Genomic DNA, 24,473 nt, shown 5'->3' with positions numbered 1-24,473 from the left:
CTCTCGATTGTCGGTGAGCTTCTTTCCATGAATCAACTAAATGATGGGTTTGAAAAATAGTTTGAAGTATATTTTTTTCCCTCTTTGACATATCAGATCATTTATTATTGGAGCTATCAAGTATTGTATCTATGATTAAGTTAAAATCACCCCCCCCCATATGATAATGTCATATGAAATGGAATTCAGATGTTTTGCGATTGATTTAATAGTTTTCATTTGCATTGTTGGGGGCGCATAGCAACTAACAAGGCAGACTCGTTTCTCCTGTACTGCTCCCCAAAGAATTACATATCTGCCCTCTGTATCGAAAATTATATCTTTTTGTATAAATGGAAAAGAATTATGGAGTAAAATAGCAACTTCTCTTGTTTTTTTATCGTGAGAAGCTAAAAAAATCTTGAGTAAAGCTTTATGGAAGTATTTGGGAGATGAATTATTAGAAAAATGGGTTTCTTGTAGGAATATCACATCAGGGGAATGTTTTGAGTAGTCAATAAAGGCGCATTTTCTTTTTAACGGGGAAATGAATCCCCTTACATTGTTTGACAATGTCCTATACATTTGATTCATTTAAAGAGATTCTAATTAAGTCACCTGAAATGATGCTACATGTGATTAATTGTTCCACATCGGCTTCTAATATACGTATGTGTTCAAATCTCGTCAACACTACGTTAGGGAAAAGAAGGGTAAAGGGGTAAAAAGCAATAAAACAACAAGGAAAACGGTTACAACCAATAACCAGTATGCGGGCTAAGGTGTGTCGGTCCATTATCATTAGGACCAGAAACAGTAGTAGCTAGTGTTGAGCATTCCGATACCGCAAGTATCGGGTATCGGCCGATACTTGCGGTATCGGAATTCCGATACCGAGTTCCGATATTTCTGCGATATCAGAAATCGGAATCGGAAGTCCCCACAGTGCAAAAATCACTATAATGGAAAGTGGGCGGTGCGTGGGCAGAGACTGCGTGTCTGTGCGGGCGGGGTCTGTGCGAGTGTGCGTGCCTGCCGGGGGGTCTGTGCGGCCTCTCCGGGGTCTATACAGCCTGCCGGGGGGTCTGTGCGGCCTCTCCGGGGCCTGTACAACCTGCCGAGGGGTCTGTGCGGCCTCTCCGGGGTCTGTACGACCTGCCGGGGGGTCTGTGCGGCCTCTCCGGGGTCTGTACGACCTGCCGGGGGGGTCTGTGTGGCCTCTCCGGGGTCTGTATGACCTGCCGGGGGGTCTGTGCGGCCTCTCAGGGGTCTGTACGACCTACCGGGGGGTCTGTGCGGCCTCTCCGGGGTCTGTACGACCTGCCGGGGGGGTCTGTGCAGACTGCCGGGGGTCTTTGTGTCTGTGCAGGCATCGTCCGATGGGACTACAAGTCCCATCGGACGATGCCTGCTACACTGACAGTGATTGACACATTAGCCAATGATGGGACAGTAGTAGTCCCATCATCCAGCTAATGTGTTGAATGTAAAAAAAAAAAATACTCCATACATGCTACATACATACATACATGCTACATACATGCTACATACATACATACATGCTACATACATGCTGCATACATACATGCTACATACATGCTACATACTACATACATACATTCTACATACATACATACATACATGCTACATACTACATACATACATTCTACATACATACATACATGCTACATACATTCTACATACATACATACATGCTACATACATACTACATACGTGCTACATACATACTATATACATACATAGATGCTACATACATGCTACATACTACATACATACATGCTACATACATACCACATACATACATACCACATACATACTACATACATACATACTACATACATATATGCTACATACATACTACATACATGCTACATACTACATATATACATGCTACATACATAGTACATGCTACATACATACATGCTACATGCATACATGCTATATACATGCTACATAATACATACATACATGCTACATACATACTACATGCTACATACATGCTACATACATACTACATGCTACATACATACTACATACTACATACATGCTACATGCATGCTACATACTGCATACATACATGCTACATACATACATACCACATACATACATACCACATACATACTACATACATACATGCTACATACATACATACTACATACATGCTACATACTACATATATACATGCTACATACATACTACATGCTACATACATACATGCTACATACTACATACATACATGCTATATACATGCTACATACTACATACATACATACTACATGGTACATACATACTACATACATACATGCTACATTCATACTACATGGTACATACATGCTACATACTACATACATGCTACATGCATGCTACATACATACTACATGCATACATACTGCATACATACATACAATACATACATATAGACATACAGTACATTAAACATAGATTACATACTCACCATTACTTGTCACTTTGTTCCCCGAAGCCAGTGTCATCTGTAAAAAATGTGAAAAAAACAAACAACCAATATACTCCCTGTCCGCAGAAATCCACGAGTGTCCCACGACGATCTCCCGTGGAGAGCAGCAGCATCAGATAATGCGACTGCTCTCCAGGGGCTCCAGGAACACAATGATGAGAGGAAGGTATCCTTCCGCCACTGTATTCCTCCGCCGCTGTAAGAAAAAAAGTCCCTAGTCTCACTTTATGGCATTGCTGTATGAGACATTTTCCCATGCAGCAATTGCCATAAAGTGACACTTTGAACTCAGGTAACCTCAGTGATGCACTGCAGGAGCCATTGTCTCCTGTCAGTGTGTCACTGAGGGTCCTATAGAGCAGTGACATCACCCGATGTCACTGTTCTATAGGGGAGATCGTCGAGGGACACTCGTTATTAATTGGACTATGGCAGACAGGTAGTATGCGGTTTATTACTTTACGTTTTTTGCAGGCGCTGAAGTATGGTAAGTATGGTGAAATGAAGAATATTAAAATACTTTTTCCTAATGTGTGTGTGTTTTATTAACCCTTTTCTTACTATTGGATTAATAATGGATGGGCGTCTATTTGACACCTCTCCGTTATTAACCCGGCTTAATGTCACCTTACGATAGCAAGGTGACATTGACCCCTTATTACCCCATATCCCACCGCTACACGGGAGTGGGAAGAGAGGGGCTAAGTGCCGGAATTGGCGCATTTTACAGATGCGCCATTTCCGGGTTGGCTGCGGACTGGTATTTGTAGCCGGGGGGGGGGGCAATATCCATGGCCCCTCTCTAGGCTATGAATATCAGCCCGCAGCTGTCTGCGTAGCCTTTCTGGATATAAAATATAGGGGGACCCCACATCATTTTTTTGGGGGGTCCCCCTATTTTAATAGCCAGTAAAGGCTACGCAGACAGCTGCGGGCTGATATTCATAGCAGGCTACAAATATTGGCCCCCGGCCGTCGGCTTTCCCCCTCTGGCGCAGAAAATTGCGCGGGAGCCCACGCCGTTTTTTTCTTGTTTTTTTTTTATTCAATGCTCATAAAGGCCTCTTTCACCCTTGCATTGGTACGGGTCCGTCGCTATGCGTCGGGCCGACGTACCGACGCACGTTGTGAAATTTGTACATGACGTGGGCAGCGGATGCAGTTTTTCAACGCATCCGCTGCCCATTCTGAAGTGCGGGGAGGAGGGGGCAGAGTTTCTGCTGCGCATGCGCGGTAGAAAATGGCGGACGCGACGGACAAAAAAAGTTCACTTGAACGTTTTTTCGTGCCGACGGTCCGCCAAAACTCGACGGATCCGTTGCACGACGGACGCGACGTGCGGCCATTCGTCGCGATTTGTCGCTAATACAAGTCTATGGGAAAAAAAGCATCCTGCGAGCACATTTGCAGGATCTGTTTTTTTCCGCCAGATCCGTTTTTTTCCACCGGATCCGTTTTTTTCCACCAGATCTGTTTATTTTCCGCCGGATCCGTTTTTTCCTGCCGGATCCATTTTTTTCCACCAGATCCGTTTTTTTCTCATAGAGTTGTATTAGTGCCGGATTGCGCCTGATGGCCACACGTTTCATCCGTTTTTTTCAGGATCCGTCAAAAAAGCTGTTTCCGCCGGACGGAAAACACATAGGAACGGTTTTTGTCCATTTTTTTCATGCATGTTTCCATTCAAATCATGCACATTTTCAGTTTATTTTCCAAAAACCTCATCAAAACCTGCATCAAAACAGCACCAAAAACTGCATGAAAAACCGCATCAAAAAGCTACATCAAAAACAGCACCAAAAACTACATCAAAAACTGCACCAAAAACCTGCACCAAAAACTGCACCAAAACTGGCATCAAAAAGCTACATCAAAAACAGCACCAAAAACTGCATCAAAAACCGCACCAAAAACCTGCACCAAAAACTGCACCAAAAACTGCATCAAAAACAGCATCAAAAACCGCATCAAAAACCTACATCAAAAACAGCACCAAAAACCAGCACCAAAAACTGCACCAAAAACGGCATCAAAAACGGCATCAAAAACCTGCACCAATAACTGGGCCAAAAACCTGCACCAAAAACTTGCATCAAAAACTGCATCAAAAACCGCATCAAAAACCGCATCAAAACTGCACCAGTTTTTTATGCAGGTTTTGATGCAGTTTTTGGTGCGGTTTTTGATGCGGTTTTCGATGCAGTTTTTGGTGCAGGTTTTTGGTGCGATTTTTGAGGCAGTTTTTGGTGCAGGTTTGTGGTGCGGTTTTTGATGCAGTTTTTGGTGCTGTTTTTGATGTAGCTTTTTGGTGCGGTTTTTGATGCTGTTTTTTATGCAGTTTTTGGTGATTTTTTATGCAGGTTTTTGGTGCGGTTTTTGGTGCAGGTTTGTGGTGCAGTTTTTGGTGCTCTTTTTGATGTAGCTTTTTGATGCGGTTTTCGATGCAGTTTTTGGTGCAGTTTTGATGCAGTTTTTGGTGCAGGTTTTTGGTGCGGTTTTTGATGCAGTTTTTGGTGCAGGTTTGTGGTGCGGTTTTTGATGCAGTTTTTGGTGCTGTTTTTGATGTAGCTTTTTGGTGCGGTTTTTGATGCTTTTTTTGATGCAGTTTTTGGTGCTTTTTTGATGCAGGTTTTTGGTGCGGTTTTTGATGCAGTTTTTGGTGCAGTTTTGATGCAGGTTTTGATGAGGTTTTTGGAAAATAAATAAACAAAATGTGCATGATTTGAATGGAAACATGCATGAAAAAAACGGACAAAACCCGTTCCTATGTGTTTTCCATCTGGCGGAAACAGCTTTTTTGACGGATCCTGCAAAAAACGGATGAAACGTGTGGCCATCAGGCGCAATCCGGCGCTAATACAACTCTATGAGAAAAAAACGGATCTGGCGGAAAAAAACGGATCCGGCAGGAAAAAAACGGAACCAGCGGAAAAAAAAACGGATCTGGTGGAAAAAAATGGATCCGGTGGAAAAAAACAGATCTGGCGGGAAAAAAACGGATCCTGCAAATGTGCTCGCAGGATGCGTTTTTTTTCCCATAGACTTGTATTAGCAACGGATCGCGACGAATGGCCACACGTCGCGTCCGTCCTGCAACGGATCCGTCGTGCTTTGGCGGACCGTCGGCGCAAAAAAACGTTCAAGTGAACTTTTTTTGTCCGTCGCATCCACCATTTTCTACCGCGCATGCGCAGCAGAAACTCTGCCCCCTCCTCCCCGCACTTCAGAATGGGCAGCGGATGCGTTGAAAAATTGCATCCGCTGCCCACGTCGTGTACAAATTTCACAACGTGCGTCAGTACGTCGGCCCGACGCATAGCGACGGACCCGTACCGACGCAAGGGTGAAAGAGGCCTTTATGAGCGTTGAATTTAAAAAAAAGAAAAAAACGGAAAACGGTGTGGGCTCCCGCGCAATTTTCTGCGCCAGAGGGGGAAAGCCGACGGCCGGGGGCCAATATTTGTAGCCTGCTATGAATATCAGCCCTCAGCTGTCTGCGTAGCCTTTACTGGCTATTAAAATAGGGGGACCCCCCAAAAAAATGATGTGGGGTCCCCCTATATTTTATAGCCAGAAAGGCTACGCAGACAGCTGCGGGCTGATATTCATAGCCTAGAGAGGGGCCATGGATATTGCCCCCCCCCCCGGCTACAAATACCAGTCCGCAGCCGCCCCGGAAATGGCGCATCTGTAAGATGCGCCAATTCCGGCACTTAGCCCCTCTCTTCCTACTTCCGTGTAGCGGTGGGATATGGGGTAATAAGGGGTTAATGTCACCTTGCTATCGTAAGGTGACATTAAGCCGGGTTAATAATGGAGAGGCGTCAATAAGACGCCTATCCGTTATTAATCCAATAGTAAGAAAAGGGTTAATAAAACACACATTAGGAAAAAGTGTTTTAATATTCTTCATTTCACCATACTTACCATACTTCAGCGCCTGCAAAAAACGTAAAATAATAAACCGTATACTACCTGTCCGCCGTAGTCCAATTAATAACGAGTGTCCCATGACGATCTCCCCTATAGAACAGTGACATTGGGTGATGTCACTGCTCTATAGGACCCTCAGTGACACACTGACAGGAGACAATGGCTCCTGCAGTGCATCACTGAGGTTACCTGAGTTCAAAGTGTCACTTTATGGCAATTGCTGCATGGGAAAATGTCTCATACAGCAATGCCATAAAGTGAGACTAAGGACTTTTTTTCTTACAGCGGCGGAGGAATACAGTGGCGGAAGGATACCTTCCTCCCATCATTGTCTTCCTGGGGCCCCTGGAGAGCAGTCGCATTATCTGATGCTGCTGCTCTCCACGGGAGATCGTCGTGGGACACTCATGGATTTCTGCGGACAGGGAGTATATTGGTTGTTTGTTTTTTTCACATTTTTTACAGATGACAATGGCTGTGGGGATCAAAATGACAAGTAATGGTGAGTATGTAATCTATGTTTAATGTAATGTATGTCTATATGTATGTATTGTATGTAATGTATGTAGCATGTATGTAGTATGTATGTGTGTAGTATGTATGGATGTATGTATGTAGCATGTATGTATGTAGCCTGTATGTAGCATGTATGTAGTATGTAGCATGTATGTATGTAGCATGTATGTATGTAGCATGTATGTATGTATGTAGCATGTATGTATGTAGTATATAGCATGTATGTATGTATAATGTATGTATGTAGCATGTATGTATGTAGCATGTATGTATGTAGCAGGTAGCATGTATGTATGTAGCATGTATGTATGTATGTAGCATGTATGTATGTAGTATGTAGCATGTATGTATGTATGTAGAATGTATGTATGTAGTATGTATGTAGCATGTATGTATGTAGTATGTAGCATGTATGTTGTATGTAGCATATGTATGTAGCATGCATGTATGTATGTAGTATGTAGCATGTATGTATGTAGAATGTATGTATGTAGTATGTATGTATGTAGAATGTATGTATGTAGCATGTGTGTGGCATGTATGTATGTATGTAGAATGTATGTATGTAGCATGTACGTATGTATGTATGTAGAATGAATGTATGTAGCATGTATGTATGTATGTAGCATGTATGTATGTATGTATGTACAATGTATGTAGCATGTATGTATGTATGTATGTATGTAGCATGTATGTATGTATGTATGTATGTAGCATGTATGGAGTATTTTTTTTTTTTCATTCAACACATTAGCCGGATGATGGGACTACTACTGTCCCATCATTGGCTAATGTGTCAATCACTGTCAGTGTAGCAGGCATAACTTAACCTAACTTACAGGCGCCTGTCTCCAGAAGCGCGGGCTGGGCATAATGTACTGGTGACTGCAACATACTGGTCACTACAATGTACTGGTCACTACAGAGGCAGTTTGCAATTTATACTTGGTAACATTCATTGCTGTTTTTTTCTGGAAAATGCCTATGTAGTCAAAATTGTCAATACACCTGTATATAAATTCCTAAAGGGTATATAATTTCCAAAACGGGGTCACTTGAGGAGGGATTCTGCTCTTCTAGCAATTAGAGGCTCTATTGTTGTGAATTCCGTTCTCGAACTCCCTCCTGTGGTCATGAATGGTACTTCGGCGAGTTCTGTCCATGGACTCCTTCTGGTGGCTGTGAGTGGAGCTGCTGGTTCTGAGATTCCTTCCTCAGCTGCCCTCGCTGATGGCCAGGCTGGCTTCTCTATTTAACTCCACTCAGATCGTTACTCCATGCCAGCTGTCAATGTCTTAGTACTGGTTCAGATCTCTCCTGGATCCTTCTGATGACCTGTCTACTCCAGCAGAAGCTAAGTCCCTGCTAGTTATTTTGTTGTTCATTGTTTTCTTGTCCAGCTTGCTATTATGATATTGCCTTGCTAGCTGGAAGCTCTGGGATGCAGATTGGCACCTCCGCACCGTGAGTCGCTGCGGGGGTCTTTTTGCACACTCTGCGTGGTTTTTGTAGTTTTTTGTGCTGACCGCAAAGATACCTTTTCTATCCTCCGTCTGTTTAGTGAAGTCTAGCCTCCTTTGCTAAAACCTGTTTCATTCCTGTGTTTGTGACTTCCATCTTAACTCACAGTTAATATTTGTGGGGGGCTGCCTTTTCCTTTGGGGAATTTCTCTGAGGCAAGGTAGGCTATATTTCCTATCTTTAGGGGTAGTTAGCTCTTAGGCTGTGAAGAGGCGTCTAGGCAGAGTTAGGTACGCTCCACGGCTGTTTCTAGTGTGTGCTGATAGGATTAGGGTTTGCAGTCAGCAGAGCTCCCACTTCCCAGAGCTTGTCCTGTATTCAAGTTTAACCATCAGGTCATTCCAGGTGCTCCTAACCACCAGGTCCATAACACTCTATATATTGAGTCCGCAAACTGTTCTAGGAAAATCTGCACTCCGTTCCTCCAGAGTCTCTCTGTATAAGTAGTACTGTACAGCCACATATGGGGTATTGCCACATTCAGTAGAAATTGTAGGACAAATTATGGTGTCATTTTTATCCACTTCTTGTGTGAAAATGAAGAAAACAAAATTTTGGTGGTAGAAATGTAGTTATTTTTTCTTCACTGCCCAATGGTATGAAATTCTGTGACACACCCATGGTGTCAATATGATCACTGCACCCCTAGATGAATTCACTGAGAGGAGTACTTTGTAAAATAGGGTCACTTATGGGGGGTTCTGCTGTTCTGGCACCTCATGAGCTCTCCTAGTGGATCATGGCACCTGAAAACCATAACAGCAAAATCTGTACTTTAGTATGGCGCTCCTTGCCTTCTGAGCTTTGCAGTATGCCTGAAAAATATTTCTTAATTACATGTAGGGTATTGGCGCACTCAGGAAAAAATGGACCTTTGTTGTAAAAATGGAGTTTGTTGTAAAAGAAATGTCCCACTAGCCCTTAGAAAAAATAAAAATTTGGGGCTAAAACAACCTTTTAGTGGTAAAAATGTAATTTATTCATTTTTCAACGCTCAGTGGTATAAAATTATGTGAGGCACATGTGGTGTCAATATGATCACTGCACACTAAATGAATTAATTGGGGAGAATAGTTTGTAAAATTAGTTCACATATGAGGGGTTGTTCTTGCATCTCAGGGGCACTGCCAATGTGACATGGAACCCTCGAACCATTCTAGCAAAATCTGAACTCCAATATGGCACCTCTTCCTTTCTGAGCTTTGCACTGTGCCTCAAAAATAGTATTCTCCCAAATATGGGGTATCAACGTACTCAGAAAAAATTGCAATTTCTCCTGTTACTCTTATGAAAATGCTAAATTTGGGGCTAAAATAATATTTTTGTGGGGAAAATGTGATTTTTTTTATTTTTATGACTCGTTATAAACTTCTGTGAAGCACCTGGGGGTTCAAGGTGCTCACTACAAATCTAAATACATTCCTAGAAGGGTCTAATTTCCAAAATGGAGTCACTTGTGGGGGTTTTCACTGTTTAGGCACATCATGAGCTCTCCAATGATGCCTGCAAATTTTACATTCAAAACGTCAAATGACAGTCCTTCCCTTCTGAGCCCTACCGTGCGTCCAAACAGTAGTTTTCTCCCTCATATGGGGAATTGACATGCTCAGGAGAAATTGCACAACAAATTTTAGGGTCTAGGGTCTATTTTTTCCTGTTACCATTTGGATCTGAAGTACGTTTTTTGTGAAGAAAAGCTAAATGTTTCTTTTTTTTCCACATTCCAAAAGTTCATGTGAAGCATTGAAGGGTTAATAAACTTCTTGAATGTGCTTTTGAGTACCTTCAGGGGTGCATTTTGCAGAATGGTGTCACTTTAGGGAATTTTCTATCATATAGATTCTCAAAGTCACTTCAAATGTGAGGTGGTCCCTAAAAAAAATGGTTTTGTAAATTTTGCTCAAAGAAGGAGAAATCACTGGTCAACTATTATCCCTTATAACTTCCTAACAAAAATGTTTTTTTTTTAAAGTGTGCTGATGTAAAGTAGACATGTGGGAAATGTTATTTATTAACTATTTTGTGTGACATATCTCTCTGATTTAAGGGTATAAGAATTTAAAGTTTGAACATTGCAAAATTTTCCCCAAATTTCCAGTTTCTGAAGAAATTTTACGATTGTCATGAAGTACAATATGTCACAAAAAAACAAGCTCAGAATCTGTAGCAAATCAGACCCCAATCGTGACTGCAAAAGACTTTCAGAAAGATTTAGCAGACACTAGAGTTGTAGTACATTATTCTACTGTTCATAGACACCTACACAAATATGGCCTTTGTGGAAGAGTCATCAGAAGAAAACCTCTCCAACGCCCTCACCATAAAATTAAGCGTCAGATGCATTCAAAAGAACATCTAAACAATCCTGATACATTTTGGAAAAAAGTCCTAAGGACTGTGAGGTTAATATAGAACTATTTAACAACAAAAAGGGCACAGAATTTCATCAAAATAACATCTCTCTGACCATTAAGCATGGGGGTGGATCAATCATGCTTTGGGGTTGTGTTGCAGCCAATAGCACGGGGAACATTTCATGGGTAAATGGAAGAATGGATTCAATGAAATTTCAACAAATTCTTGATGCAAACACCATCTGTAAAAAAAAAAGCTGAAGTTGAAAAGAAAATCGATAATGATCATCCATCAAATTCCACAATAGACTACCTCAAAAGGCGCAAGCTGAAGGTTTTACAAAGACCCTCACATTCCCTTGATCTGAACATCATTGAAAATCTGTGGCTAGACCTCAAAATAGCAGTACATGGAAGACGACCCAGGAATCTCTCAGAATTGGAAGAATTTTACAAGATACAATAAATGAAAATCCCTCAAACAAGAATTAACAGACTCTTGTCTGGCTACAAAAAGTGTTTACAAGCTGTGATGCTTTCAAAAGGGGGTAGTACTAGGTACTAACCATGAAGGGTGCCAAAACTTTTGCATCTGCCTGTTTTCGTTTCTGTAATTTTTAAAATGTAAAGGATGAAAAAATATATATGTTTGTCTAAAATATAAAGGAAATGAGTTATCTTTAACTTTAGGACTTTTAGAGATGATTTCATCTTTAACTTGCTTAATGTTTCACAATAACAGTAATTCTGATCAAGGGTGCCCAAACTTTTACATGCCACTGTACCTCACCAACAGCACCACTAATTCAACAATGGTCGAAGACCACAATGATTTTGATACTGCTACCATGGAGACACATAAATCTTCATGGGAACATACAGTTCCTAAAAATACATAAAACAAGAGACTTTTGGTTATGGAAGCAGTTTTCTGGAATTTTTTTAAGGCCAATTTCCCACATCAGTGTCTCCGGTATGTGTGGTGACAGTTTTCTCAAGTACCAGAGACACTGACACACCTAGACCCATTCAAATGAATGGGTCTATGTACATGTCAGCGTGTTTTCACGGACCGTGTGTCCGTGTGCAAAACACGCTGACATGTCTATGTCAGTTTTCACCCGGATACACGAGCTGCAAAACGTGCCACACATGTGCACACAGAGAACAGAGCACACTGTCCTCCGTGTGCACGGACGGCCGCCGGGGAAGTAGCGCTACTGTAAGCGCTGTTCCCCTGTGTGTGGTGCTGAATGCTGCTGCCGGCGAGCAGCATGAGCAGGAGAGAATGAATGAATGAAAAACCCGAAGTGGGGCCCCCCTATGTTTTTAAACCAACACGGCAAAACTGACAGGTGCGGGCTGCTATTCTCAGGCTGGTAAGGGGCCATGGATAAAGCCCGCAGCTGCCCAGAAAAGGCGAATCTATTTGATGACATATAAGGTGACATTAACCCCAGCTTAGTAATGGAGAGGTCTTAATAAGACACCTCTCAATTACTAATCCTTTAGTTGATAATGGTTAAATAAACACACAAACATGCAGAATAAAGTATTTTAATTAAATCATACACCACACAGTTTTGCCATCTTTATTATACTGGTAATCCAAGTGACGCCCTCGATCTCCTGTAAAAAAATAAAATAAAAACAACAAACCAAGAATATACCATACCTGTCTGGCGTCAGTCAGTCCCACGGCGTAATCTATATCTGGGGGATAGATAGTTTACAACCGGGGGCGGTGCTAATGCGACAGTCCCGGCTGTAAACTAGGGAATGAATGATACGCAGCTGGAGCAGGCTCAGTAACTAGCAGTGACGTCACTGAGTCTGTGCTCGCTGCTGGCATGAACTGTAACCCCAGGACCGTGGGAGAATGCTAGTGATGAGGTCACTGTGACAGAGCTTGAACTGCCGTGACCTCATCACTTGCATTCTCCCACGGTCCTGAGGTCACAGGAGTTCATGCCGGCAGCGAGCACAGACTCAGTGACGTCAGCGCTAGTTACTGAGCCTGTTCCAGCTGCGCATCATTCATTCATTCTCCCCTGCTCGAGCTGCTCGCCAGCCGAGCAGGGGAGAATGGATGACAGCCGGCTTCAGCACCAAACGCAGTAGAACAGCGCTTACAGTAGCGCTACTTCCCCGGGGGCCATCTGTGTGGTACTGATGCGGCACACGGTTGCCACACGTGTGCTACACGTAGTACACACACGGACACTGATATCTCCGGTATCGTTTTTTCCAGTACTGGAAATATCAGGACGTGTGAAACCGGCCTTACTCAGAGGCTTGCTGTGTTTAAAAATAAAAAATGATTGCCTCTCCATTGCTGGCTAGTTTCCTGCCCAAGGTCAAAGCTGTAGGCAATCACTGGTGTCAGCAGTCTTGTGCTATATATATCAGTGGTGTTATGATCCAGACTGGGTTTTGAGTCCTGTCTTCCCTTTTCCCAGTCCGATCATGTCAGTGTCGGTCTGGTCTCAGGTTTGCTATTTAGCCTTGTTGTGTCCTGCAGATCATGTCAGTTATAGTTTCTGTCTAGTGCTGCTGTAAGCTGACTCTGATTGCTCCGATTTGTCCTGCTGCTTTTGCTGTCTGAACCCGTGTCTCTGTTTTCCCCTGTTCCCATCTGGACTCAGTGTTTTCGTTTAGTCTGCAGACTCCCGAGATTTGACTTCGGTGTATCCTGACCTGTTTCTGTCATTTGTCTTTTGGCTTATCTGCTCCTGACTGTTACTGACCCCCTGGCTTGTTTCTGACCGCGAGTTTGCTTATTCCTTTGGTACTGCGCTACAGTCTAGGATTTGACCCGATTTGTTTTGACTATTCTGCTGCCACCTGTGTGTCACGGGGAGACTAGGTGGGCAAGAGCTAATAACCCGGGCCCCTGCAATTTCCCTCAGACTAGGGAAATCCTGACTGACCCTCTACCTAGAGTTTACACTGATGGTGTGCATGTCTAGGCCTCGACCCTCACCCTGTCTCCTGTTTCAACCCTAGGCTGAAACCACCGCCCACCACCCGGTGAAAAGATCATACACCAATACCCACAGTTAGCACAGACAAGGATAACGGAAAATATACACCACGCCGCAGTCACTCAGGAATACACTATAAATGCGCAGGGCAAAATAAATACAAATATAGGAAGGAGTAAATAAGACAAAGGGAAATACACCACCAGCAACGATACTCCAACTACTAGCTCACCACTCCAGACCGAGATAACAACGCACAAGACAGAAGCTATAATCGGCGACGCCCAATGTTCAGGAGAACTATTTAAAGGCAGTGGGTATGGCCCAGCTTCCAATCCGAGCACCAGGTAAATTAACCCCGGACCAGCTAGATAAAATCTAGCCGACGCCAATGAGCGCATAGTGGACAAAAGCGGAATTACCGCTGTCTGTCGAACGACCTGGTCTGAACAGCGTCCGACATGACACTGTGGTAGCCTCACTGTTGCACTGCAGGTTAGCTCTGTCTAGGTGCAGACCTGCTTCCTCTCTACTGCCATCTAGTGAAGCCTGCACCTACCTGCATTGAGGCAGCATGACGCATGACAAGTGGCACCAAGGAGCCCATTGATTTGCTGTGACTGTCAGCTGCAGTTGTCACAGTTGTAGCTGTGGAGAGCTTCTGCTGTTGTGGCAATGTAGTAATGCTAGCTATTTTAATTTTACATAGCAAGCCTCTAAATAGAAAAAAAGGAACTCAGAAAAACTTTTAAGGTAGGCTTTTAGGGCTCATACTCGTTTGCAAGATAGACAGATGATTACAATCAGATAAAAAAAAAATTGAATTGCACTTGAGTTGCCCGCCAGTGCAATGGGGATACTCGGTACTGGGTCCAGTCGCTCTTAAAGGGGATGTCACGGTGGCTGTGACCCGGTCCGTGGCCCTGAGCACTGAAATAAAGAGGGAAAGGTCTTTAAAGGGATTTTGGTAATAAAGTCTATTCATGATGCCACCTGTGGTTCTTGGTCAGTGGGACCGATGCTGCTTAAAGGGGTCCTCTGGGGTGATGTTGCAGCAAGATGGTGACGCTTCCCACAGGTGAAGCGGGGTCCGCAGGGCTCCCAAGGTGTATGGCAAGGATGGTGGGTTGCCGGTAAATAAGTGGAGGACACAGTTGTAAAGCTGTTTTACTGGTATAAGCAGTCCACATTCCAGGATACCAGGCACAGGTGGTGATGTGTTCCGGCTGGCTTGGAGGCAAATGTGATCCCTCTCCCAGGTGAGGTTCGTAAGCCTTCCTACTCGCGCTAGTATGGAAGGTCCCTGCTGCCTGTAGCTTGCTGGCAAAGTCCTCTCACTCCTGTCCTGCAACAGGTACCCGTATGATGGGCAACTTGAGCCATTTTACAGGGTCTCTATCATGACCCGGGCTCTTCAGGTGCTGCTTTACCTCCAGGTGTGGTGTGGGCAAATCACATACAGTTCTAAGCCCTCCGATTCTGCTATGTGTCCTAGAGTCCCACCAAAGCCTCGGGCTCCCGGTGCCCAGTTTCTGTGCTTCGGCTCTGAGGGTGCCCGGTCACAGTTCCCCTCTGAGCACTTTTCCTCTCCTGTGCTCCTTCCCTCAATGGCTCCACTACATACAACAACCCCTTGGGTTCTCGTCCTTCCCTGGAGCTGCAGCTCAGTCCTGGCTGCACGGCTCCGTAGTCTGCACTCTGCTCCAGACTTCCTTTCTCCTCAGTGTCTCTCTAACTGAACTAACTCCTCCTCCAGACCAGAATGCTTAAAGCTGAGGGAAGCTTTGTCACCGGGATACAGATCACGGTCAGGGTCATCTCTTATGAGATGTGACTCTACGTTCATGCTCTCTCATGAAACACCATCCTCTGTCCAGGTTGAAGGTTACAACAGTTTCTGACTTTATAGGTCCGTTATTGGTAAGTCTAGCCATACGGGACTGGGCCTTAGCAGGTTATGTTGCTCCATAGCTTCCCATCTAGCTCTGCTGTGTTTCTCCTCTGCGGCCAGTTTCAATATCTGTTGTCTGCAGTATTTTTTTGTTTCAGCTATCTTAACACTATTAGCTGCGGATTGGGCCTCTATTGGGAATCCCATTAAATCTGTTTTAGGGTGCCTCCAATGAATAGTCTCTTTAGGCCTGCATACTTTCAAGGGTGATGGTTCAGGAACCATTGGCTCAGTAAGTGCGGCTCCCATATCAAGCATACGGTCCCAGGTTACTGTGACTGTTACTGACTGGCCAGGTGATACAGTCGGCGGGGGTGCTAGGGGTCTCACCAGGGTGCCTTCAGCTACCGGGGCAGTTTACATTCCTGTCTCGCTTGTGCCGGTGTCTTTTTCCGTCTCTGCTGGGGCCTGGATCGCTGGTTGCAGGGCCTGGTGCTGTGGCGTTGTCATCTCCATTAGCAGCGTCTCGCTTTCCGGCTCCGCTGAGGTCACAGGTGCGGGCTCCAGGTTCTCCGTCAGTGTTGTCATCTTTTTCGGCAGTGCCTAACTTTCTAGCTCCGCCGGGGTCAAAGGCACAGGCTTCGGATATCCTGTCGGTGCCATCTCCTGCTGCAGCGTTGCTCCCTCTGGTGCCGCTGGGGCTGTGAGCACTGACGGCGTGGTCCAAGGCTGCGCGGTCACGATCCTCCGGACCAGGGACTCCTTCCAGGTGGCCACCGCTGTCACCTGGGTCCGCAGGAGTCGTCAGGCCAGCTCCTCCATCTCCGCGCCGAGGAGCTCCAGGTCTAAGGTAGGCTTCAGGTCCAAGGTTTCTTGTCGCTGCAGACCAGGGACATCTCTTTTGGTGTCCGCAGGTCCCGGCGGCTCTCCACTGCTGTCTGCCATTGTAGTTACCGGGTAGCGTGCAGCCATTCTGCAGCCAGGCTTTCCCGCGTCTTTCTGCATCTTCCCCACTTTCCCGCCGGCCATCTCCGGGAAGGGTCCGTCCTGGTGATGGACATCTTTGGTTAGCATTAGAGTCTCTGTAGGGGGTGGATCCAGCTTTCGTGCCGGTTTTTGAACTCCACCCATGGAAACACATCTTCCTCCTTTATCCGCCTCCTGCTGCAGTAATGGCGGCCAAATAATTTCACACAGTCCATTATAATCCATGGTGCACAGAACCCATTTCCATGGGTCGGTCCATCCTGTTTGTGACGCTAAAGTTGAGGCGCCCGACAGGGCAATGGGGATACCCGGCAGCGGGTCCGGTCGCACTTATAGGGGATGTCATGGAGGCTGCGACCCAGTCCGTGACCCTGGGAACTCAAATAAAAGGGGAAAGGTCTTTAAAGGGATTTTGGAAATAAAGTCTATTCATGACGTCACCTGTGGTTCTCGGTCAGTGGAACCGACTCTGCTTAAAGGGGTGCTCTGGGGTGATGTTGTTGCAGAAAGATGGTGACTAGGGTTGAGCGAAACGTATAGGACAAATTCAAAAATCAACCCGATCCTAGTGTGGGATCAGCCATGCGGTCGGCGATCAGCGCGCCAAAGGCGCGTTTCGTATGACGCGTTCAGCGCCATTTTTCAGCCAATGAAGGAGGACGCAGAGTGTGGGCAGCATGATGACATAGGTCTCGGTCCCCACCATCTTAGAGAAGGGCATGACAGTGATTGGCTTGCTTTCTGTGGCGTCACAAGGGCTATAAAGGGGCGTGCACGCCGACCACCATCTTACTTCTGCCGATCGTAGCATAGGGAGAGATTGCTGCAGCTTCATCAGAAGAAGGGATATAGTTAGGGAGGGAAGATTAACCCCCAAACTGCTTGTGCTGTAGCGATTTCCACTGTCCAACACCACCTTTGTTTTGCAGGGACAGTGGAGGCTATATTTTTGTGCATCAGCTCTGTAACTTATTAGGCTGCCTTATAAGGCTCCCTGATAGCTGCATTGCTGTTTGCAGGCTGCTGTGCAAACCAACTGCTTTTTTAAAAGCAAAAATCCTGTTGCTCCTTCCTTTCTGCACAGTTATCTTGTTTATTTGTCCACACTTTTGTGTGCAGCAGTCCTTTTTATTGCCGCCATACTTGTCATGAGATCATTGTAGGGAGATTGAAATTGTACTACAGTCCTTGTATTTTTTCATATATCTTCCAGCCACTTGTTGCCACTCACATTGCGTTGTTTTATACACTGGGCCTGAGTTTTGGTTCAGTCTCTCCCCCAAAAAAGGGAGATTCAAATTCTCACAAAGTGGATATATTTCAGTCCTGTTAGTTAGTCGTATATCAGCCAGCCACCTGCTGCTACTCACATTGCGTTGTTTTATACACTGGGCCTGAGTTTTGGTTCAGTCTCCCCCAAAAAAAGGGAGATTCAAATTCTCACAAAGTGGATATATTTCAGTCCTGTTAGTTTGTCGTATATCAGCCAGCCACTTGCTGCCACTCACATTGCGTTATTTTATACACTGGGCCTGAGTTTTGGTTCATCTCCCCTCAAAAAAAAGGAAGATTCAAATTCTCACAAAGTGGATATATTTCAGTCCTGATATATTTCAGTCCTGTTAGTTTGTCGTATATCAGCCAGCCACTTGCTGCCACTCACATTGCATTGTTTTATACACTGGGCCTGAGTTTTGGTTCAGTCTCCAAAAAAAAAGGGAGATTTAAATTCTCAACAAGTTTATATACACCTTCTACCTTGTTTTACAGTACCATATAACGGTTGTTATTTTGGTTAGATTTTCCAAAAAATGAGGAAGTCTGGTGGAAAAGCCCGTGGGCGTAGGTTGCCAGCTGGTACTGATGGTGGTGGTGTTGGTGGTGCATCTGGTGGTAGTGGCAAAAGCACTATAGCACCTAAGGCTGGAGGTGTTGAGCCAGCATCATCGTCTAGCTACACAAGGCCTCGAAGGCTCCCTTATCTGGGAGTAGGAAAACAGCTTTTAAAGCCGGAGCAGCAGGAAAAAGTTTTGGCTTTCCTTGCTGACGCAGCCTCTAGCTCTTTCGCCTCCTCTTCAGAAAGTTCAAAATATAAAAGCAGCGAGTCGTCAGTGGATTCTCCCGGTCAGGAACAAGACGTTTCCTTGTGTCCTTCACCCAAACCAACAGTGAAGGATGCTTCAGGCGACACTACAGGTTACTCCATGGAGCTCTTTACACATACCGTGCCTGGGTTAGAAAGGGAAATTGTTAACTGCCCATTACAAGATGAATCGGACATGGAGTGCACTGATGCACAGCCACAGCTAGATTATTATGCTGTTCCATTGACTCAGATCACTACATTGCCCTCGCAGTGTACTCAGCCAGAATCTGACCCTGATGAGACTAAAGGTACCGTCACACTAAGCAACGTCGCCAGCGATCTGTGACGTTGCAGCGTCCTAGGGAGCGATATCGCTGTATTTGACACGCAGCAGCGATCAGAATCCCGCTGTGAAATTGCTGGTCGCTGCTAGAAGGTCTGCACATTATTTGGTCGCTAGGTCGCCGTGTATCGCCATGTTTGACAGCAAAAGCAACCATACCAGCGATATTTTACACTGGTAACCAGGGTAAACATCGGGTTACTAAGCGCAGGGCCGCGCTTAGTAACCCGATGTTTACCCTGGTTACCAGCGTAAAATGTAAAAAAAAACAAACAGTACATACTCACATGCTTCCCCCGGCGTCCGCTTCCCACACTGACTGAGCGCCGCAAATTGAAAGTGAAAGCACAGCGGTGACGTCACCGCTGTGCCCTGCTACTGCCGGCGCTCAGTCATTACAGGAAGCGGACGCCGGGGGACGCATGTAAGTATGTACTTACATTTTACGCTGGTAACCAGGGTAAACATCGGGTTACTAAGCGCGGCCCTGCGCTTAGCAACCCGATGTTTACCCTGGTTACCCGGGGACCTCGGCATCGTTGGTCGCTGGAGAGCGGTCTGTGTGACAGCTCTCCAGCGACCACACAGCGACGCTGCAGCGATCGGCATCGCTGTCGCTATCGCTGCAGCGTCGCTTAGTGTGACGGTACCTTAAGGTGCCCTGTCCCGAACGCTATAGCACCTTACACAGTGACACAGAGAAAGGTGCACATGACATTGAAGAGGACGTGATAGATGACCTGGTTGTTGACCCAGATTGGCAGCCATTGGGGGAAGAGGGTGCCGCTGCCAGTAGCTCAGAAGTGGAGGGGATTGATCCGCAGCAGCCATCTACATCGCGATAGCTGTCATCTGGCAGGCCCGTATCAGGCCAAAAACGTTTGTCAAAAACAGTTTTAGGACAGCGTGGCCATCCGGTGAAAGTAGCACAGCGTGCAATGCTTGAAAAGGTATTCCATAGTAGGAAGAGTGTAGTGTGGCAATTTTTTAACCAAGATCCGTATGATCAGTGCAAAGTTATCTGTAAGAAATGCTCAAAGACCTTTAGCAGAGGGAATAATCTTCCAAATTTAAATACAACGTGCATGCTTAGACATTTAACCAGCATGCACTTGCAAGCCTGAACTAACTACCAAATGTCCCGTACCGTTGGTGCACCGGCTCAGAATGAAGGTAGTCAGCAAAGCTACATTGCTTCCCTCACTGTAAGCCCACCGGTTAGGACACCACCAGCAGCAAATGTGGAGGAATCGTCGCAAGGCCAAAGCAGTCAGGGAATCACAAGGTTCTTGGTAGGAAACACTGTATGTAGGCCAAAATCAAGAATACCATCACCAACCCTCTCTCAATCCGCCATGTCCACCACCCCCACCGCTAGTTCCACCATATGCAGCTCACCAGTCCAGCTCACCCTACAAGAGACTCTCGTTAGGAAAAGAAAGTACTCATCCTCTCATCCGCGTACACAGTGTTTGAACACCCACATTGCTAGACTAATCTCATTAGAGATGATGCCCTACCGGTTGGTTGAAAGTGAAGCTTTCAAAGACCTGATGGCCTACGCAGTACCACGCTAAGACCTACCCAGTCGGCACTTCTTTGCGAGAAAAACCATCCCAGCCCTCCACCAGCATGTCAAAGACCGCATTGTCCATGCACTGAGGCAATCAGTCAGTGGAAAAGTGCACCTCACAACAGATGCATGGACCAGTATGCATGGCCAGGGACGTTACGTGTCCATCACAGCGCACTGGGTTAATGTGGTGGATGCAGGGTCCACAGGGGACAGTCATAGTGGGACAGTTCTGCCTAGCCCACGGTCTAGGAAACAATTGGCTGTAGGCGTTCGCCACCCCTCCTCCTCCTCCAGAAGCAAAAGCTCATCCACAGATCGCAGTCGCACAACCACTCCATCCGCAGCTGCCAGTGTTGCACACGAGGTGTCCCATTATCAAACAGCTAATGGTAAGCGTCAGCAGGCTGTGTTACAAATGAAGTGTTTGGGCGACAACAGACACACCGCGGAAGTTCTGGCCGAGTACTTGCAGCAACAAAGCAGTCATGCCTGGGCAGTGTACATCTTGAGGCAGGCAAGGTAGTCAGTGATAACGGAAGGAATTTTATGGCTGCCATAGCCCTTTCAGAACTGAAAAACATACCTTGCCTGGCTCACACCTTGAACCTGGTGGTGCAGTGCTTCCTCAAAAATTATCCGGAGTTACCAGCCCTGCTCCTGAAGGTGTAAAGACTTTGCTCGCACATCTGCCGGTCACCCGTACACTCCAGCCGTATGCTGAACCATCAGCGATCGCTGAATCTTCCCCAGCACCGCCTAATAATCGACGTTGCAACAAGGTGGAACTCCACACTGCACATGGTTCAGAGGCTGTGCGAACAGAGGCGTGCTGTAATTAATTTGTGGGAGGATACACATACACGGGCAGACACTTGGATGGCAGACATGGAGTTGTCTGGTGTGCAGTGGTCGAAGCTACAAGACCTCTGTCAAGTCCTTCAGTGTTTTGAGGAATGCACACGGCTGGTAAGTGCAGACGACGCCTGTTATGATCCTAGTGGCAAGGATCGCAGGTCGGACTAGCTAAGTAACTGAACAGACTACTAGCTCTGGGGAAGTGGTAACTAGATTGACCACAACCTGATCCTATCCGCAAACAACTATAGGCAGCCGTGGAACGTTACCTAAAAAATCCTAGACGTCTCGTCAGGGAAAGCACAAACGCAGAGATGAAATCAGATTTAGCAAATGAGGCCCGCTAATACTAGATAGCAGAAAATAGGAAGGAAACTGTGCGGTCAATAAAAAACCCTATTCAAAATATCCACGCAGAGATTGCTCGAGCCCCCGCACCAACTAATGGTGCGGGGGAAGCAACTCCGTACCCCAGAGCTTACCAGCAAAAAGAAATCACATGTTAGCAAGCTGGACTAGACTTATCATACACAGAAATCATATTGCAGGCAGATGAGCAAAAAATATTCAAACAGAACTTAGCTTATCCTGAAGAGGCAGAAAACGAGATAATCAGGAGTAATCAGAATAGCACTGAATACATTGACAGCCTGCAACAAGTGGAAGTGAAGCAGAGCTAAATAGGAGCCTCCCTGGTGAGTAACGAGGCAGCTGATCCAGCAGACCCGCAGGATAATAAACCAAACCACCAGGGGGAGCCAAAAAACCAAAGTCACACAATACCATCTGTGACCACAAGAGGGAGCCTGAAAACGGAGTTCACAACAGTACCCCCCCCTTGAGGAGGGGTCACCGAACCCTCATCAAAACCCCCAGGGCGATCAGGGTGAGCCACATGGAAGGCACGAACCAAATCGGCCGCATGAACATCAGAGGCGACAACCCAGGAATTATCCTCCTGACCATAGCCTTTCCACTTAACCAAATACTGAAGCCTCCGTCTAGAAATACGAGAATCCAAGATCTTCTCCACCACGTATTCCAATTCTCCCTCAACCAGCACAGGGGCAGGAGGCTCAACCGAAGGAACCACAGGCACCACATACCTCCGCAACAATGACCGATGGAACACATTATGAATAGCAAACGATGCTGGGAGGTCCAAACGAAATGACACAGGGTTAAGGACTTCCAAAATCTTATAAGGACCGATAAACTGAGGCTTAAACTTAGGAGAGGAGACCTTCATAGGAACAAAGCGAGAAGACAACCACACCAAATCCCCAACGCGAAGTCGGGGACCCACACAGCGACGGCGGTTGGCAAAGCGCTGAGCCTTCTCTTGTGACAGCTTCAAATTGTCCACCACATGATTCCAAATCTGATGCAACCTATCCACCACAACATCCACTCCAGGACAGTCAGAAGACTCCACCTGACCCGAGGAAAAACGAGGATGAAACCCTGAATTACAAAAAAAAGGCGAAACCAAAGTAGCAGAACTAGCCCGATTATTAAGGGCAAACTCGGCCAATGGCAAAAAAGTCACCCAGTCGTCCTGATCAGCAGAAACAAAACATCTTAAATAGGTTTCCAAAGTCTGATTAGTGCACTCGGTTTGGCCATTCGTCTGAGGATGGAAGGCCGACGAAAAAGACAAATTAATGCCCATCTTAGCACAAAAGGTCCGCCAAAATCTAGACACAAACTGGGATCCTCTGTCGGAAACAATATTTTCAGGGATCCCGTGCAAACGAACCACATTTTGAAAAAACAGAGGAACCAACTCGGAGGAGGAAGTCAACTTAGGCAAGGGCACCAAATGGACCATTTTAGAAAAACGATCACACGCCACCCAAATGACCGACATTCTCTGAGAGACAGGGAGATCTGAAATAAAATCCATGGAAATGTGCGTCCAAGGCCTCTTCGGGACAGGCAAAGGCAACAACAAGCCACTGGCACGAGAACAGCAAGGCTTAGCCCGAGCACAAATTCCACAAGACTGCACAAAGGAACGCACATCCCACGACAAGGAAGGCCACCAGAAGGACCTAGCCACCAAATCTCTGGTACCAAAAATCCCAGCATGGCCTGCCAACACCGAAGAATGAACCTCGGAAATAACTCTGCTGGTCCATCTATCCGGGACAAACAGTCTCTCCGGTGGACAACGGTCAGGTCTATCCGCCTGAAACTCCTGCAGCACTCGTCGCAAATCTGGGGAGATGGCAGACAAAATCACCCCTTCTCTGAGGATACCAGCTGGCTCTGAATCAATAGGAGAGTCAGGCACAAAACTCCTAGAAAGAGCATCAGCCTTCACATTCTTCGAACCAGGCAGGTATGAGACCACGAAATCAAAACGAGAGAAAAACAATGACCAACGAGCCTGTCTAGGATTCAGCCGCTTGGCCGACTCGAGATAAATCAAATTCTTGTGATCAGTCAAGACCACCACACGATGCTTAGCTCCCTCGAGCCAATGTCGCCACTCCTCAAATGCCCACTTCATAGCCAACAACTCCCGATTACCAACATCATAATTCCGCTCGGCAGGCGAAAACTTTCTTGAAAAGAAAGCACATGGCTTCATCACAGAGCCATCAGAGCTTCTCTGCGACAAAACAGCCCCCGCTCCAATCTCAGAAGCATCAACCTCGACCTGGAAAGGAAGGGAGACGTCTGGCTGACATTAGACCGGAGCCGAAGAAAACTGGCGCTTCAGCTCCCGAAAGGTCTCCACAGCCGCAGGAGACCAATTAGTAACATTAGAACCCTTCTTGGTCAAATCCGTCAATGGCTTAACAACACCAGAAAAATTAGCGATGAAGCGACAGTAAAAATTAGCAAAACCCAAGAACTTCTGAAGACTCTTAACAGATGTAGGCTGAGTCCAGTCATGAATAGCCTGAACCTTGACTGGGTCCATCTCAATAGCAGAAGGAGAA

Source organism: Ranitomeya variabilis, chromosome 8 (assembly GCF_051348905.1).
Source record: "Ranitomeya variabilis isolate aRanVar5 chromosome 8, aRanVar5.hap1, whole genome shotgun sequence".
NCBI lineage: Eukaryota > Metazoa > Chordata > Amphibia > Anura > Dendrobatidae > Ranitomeya > Ranitomeya variabilis.
This window is presented reverse-complemented; position numbering follows the sequence as displayed.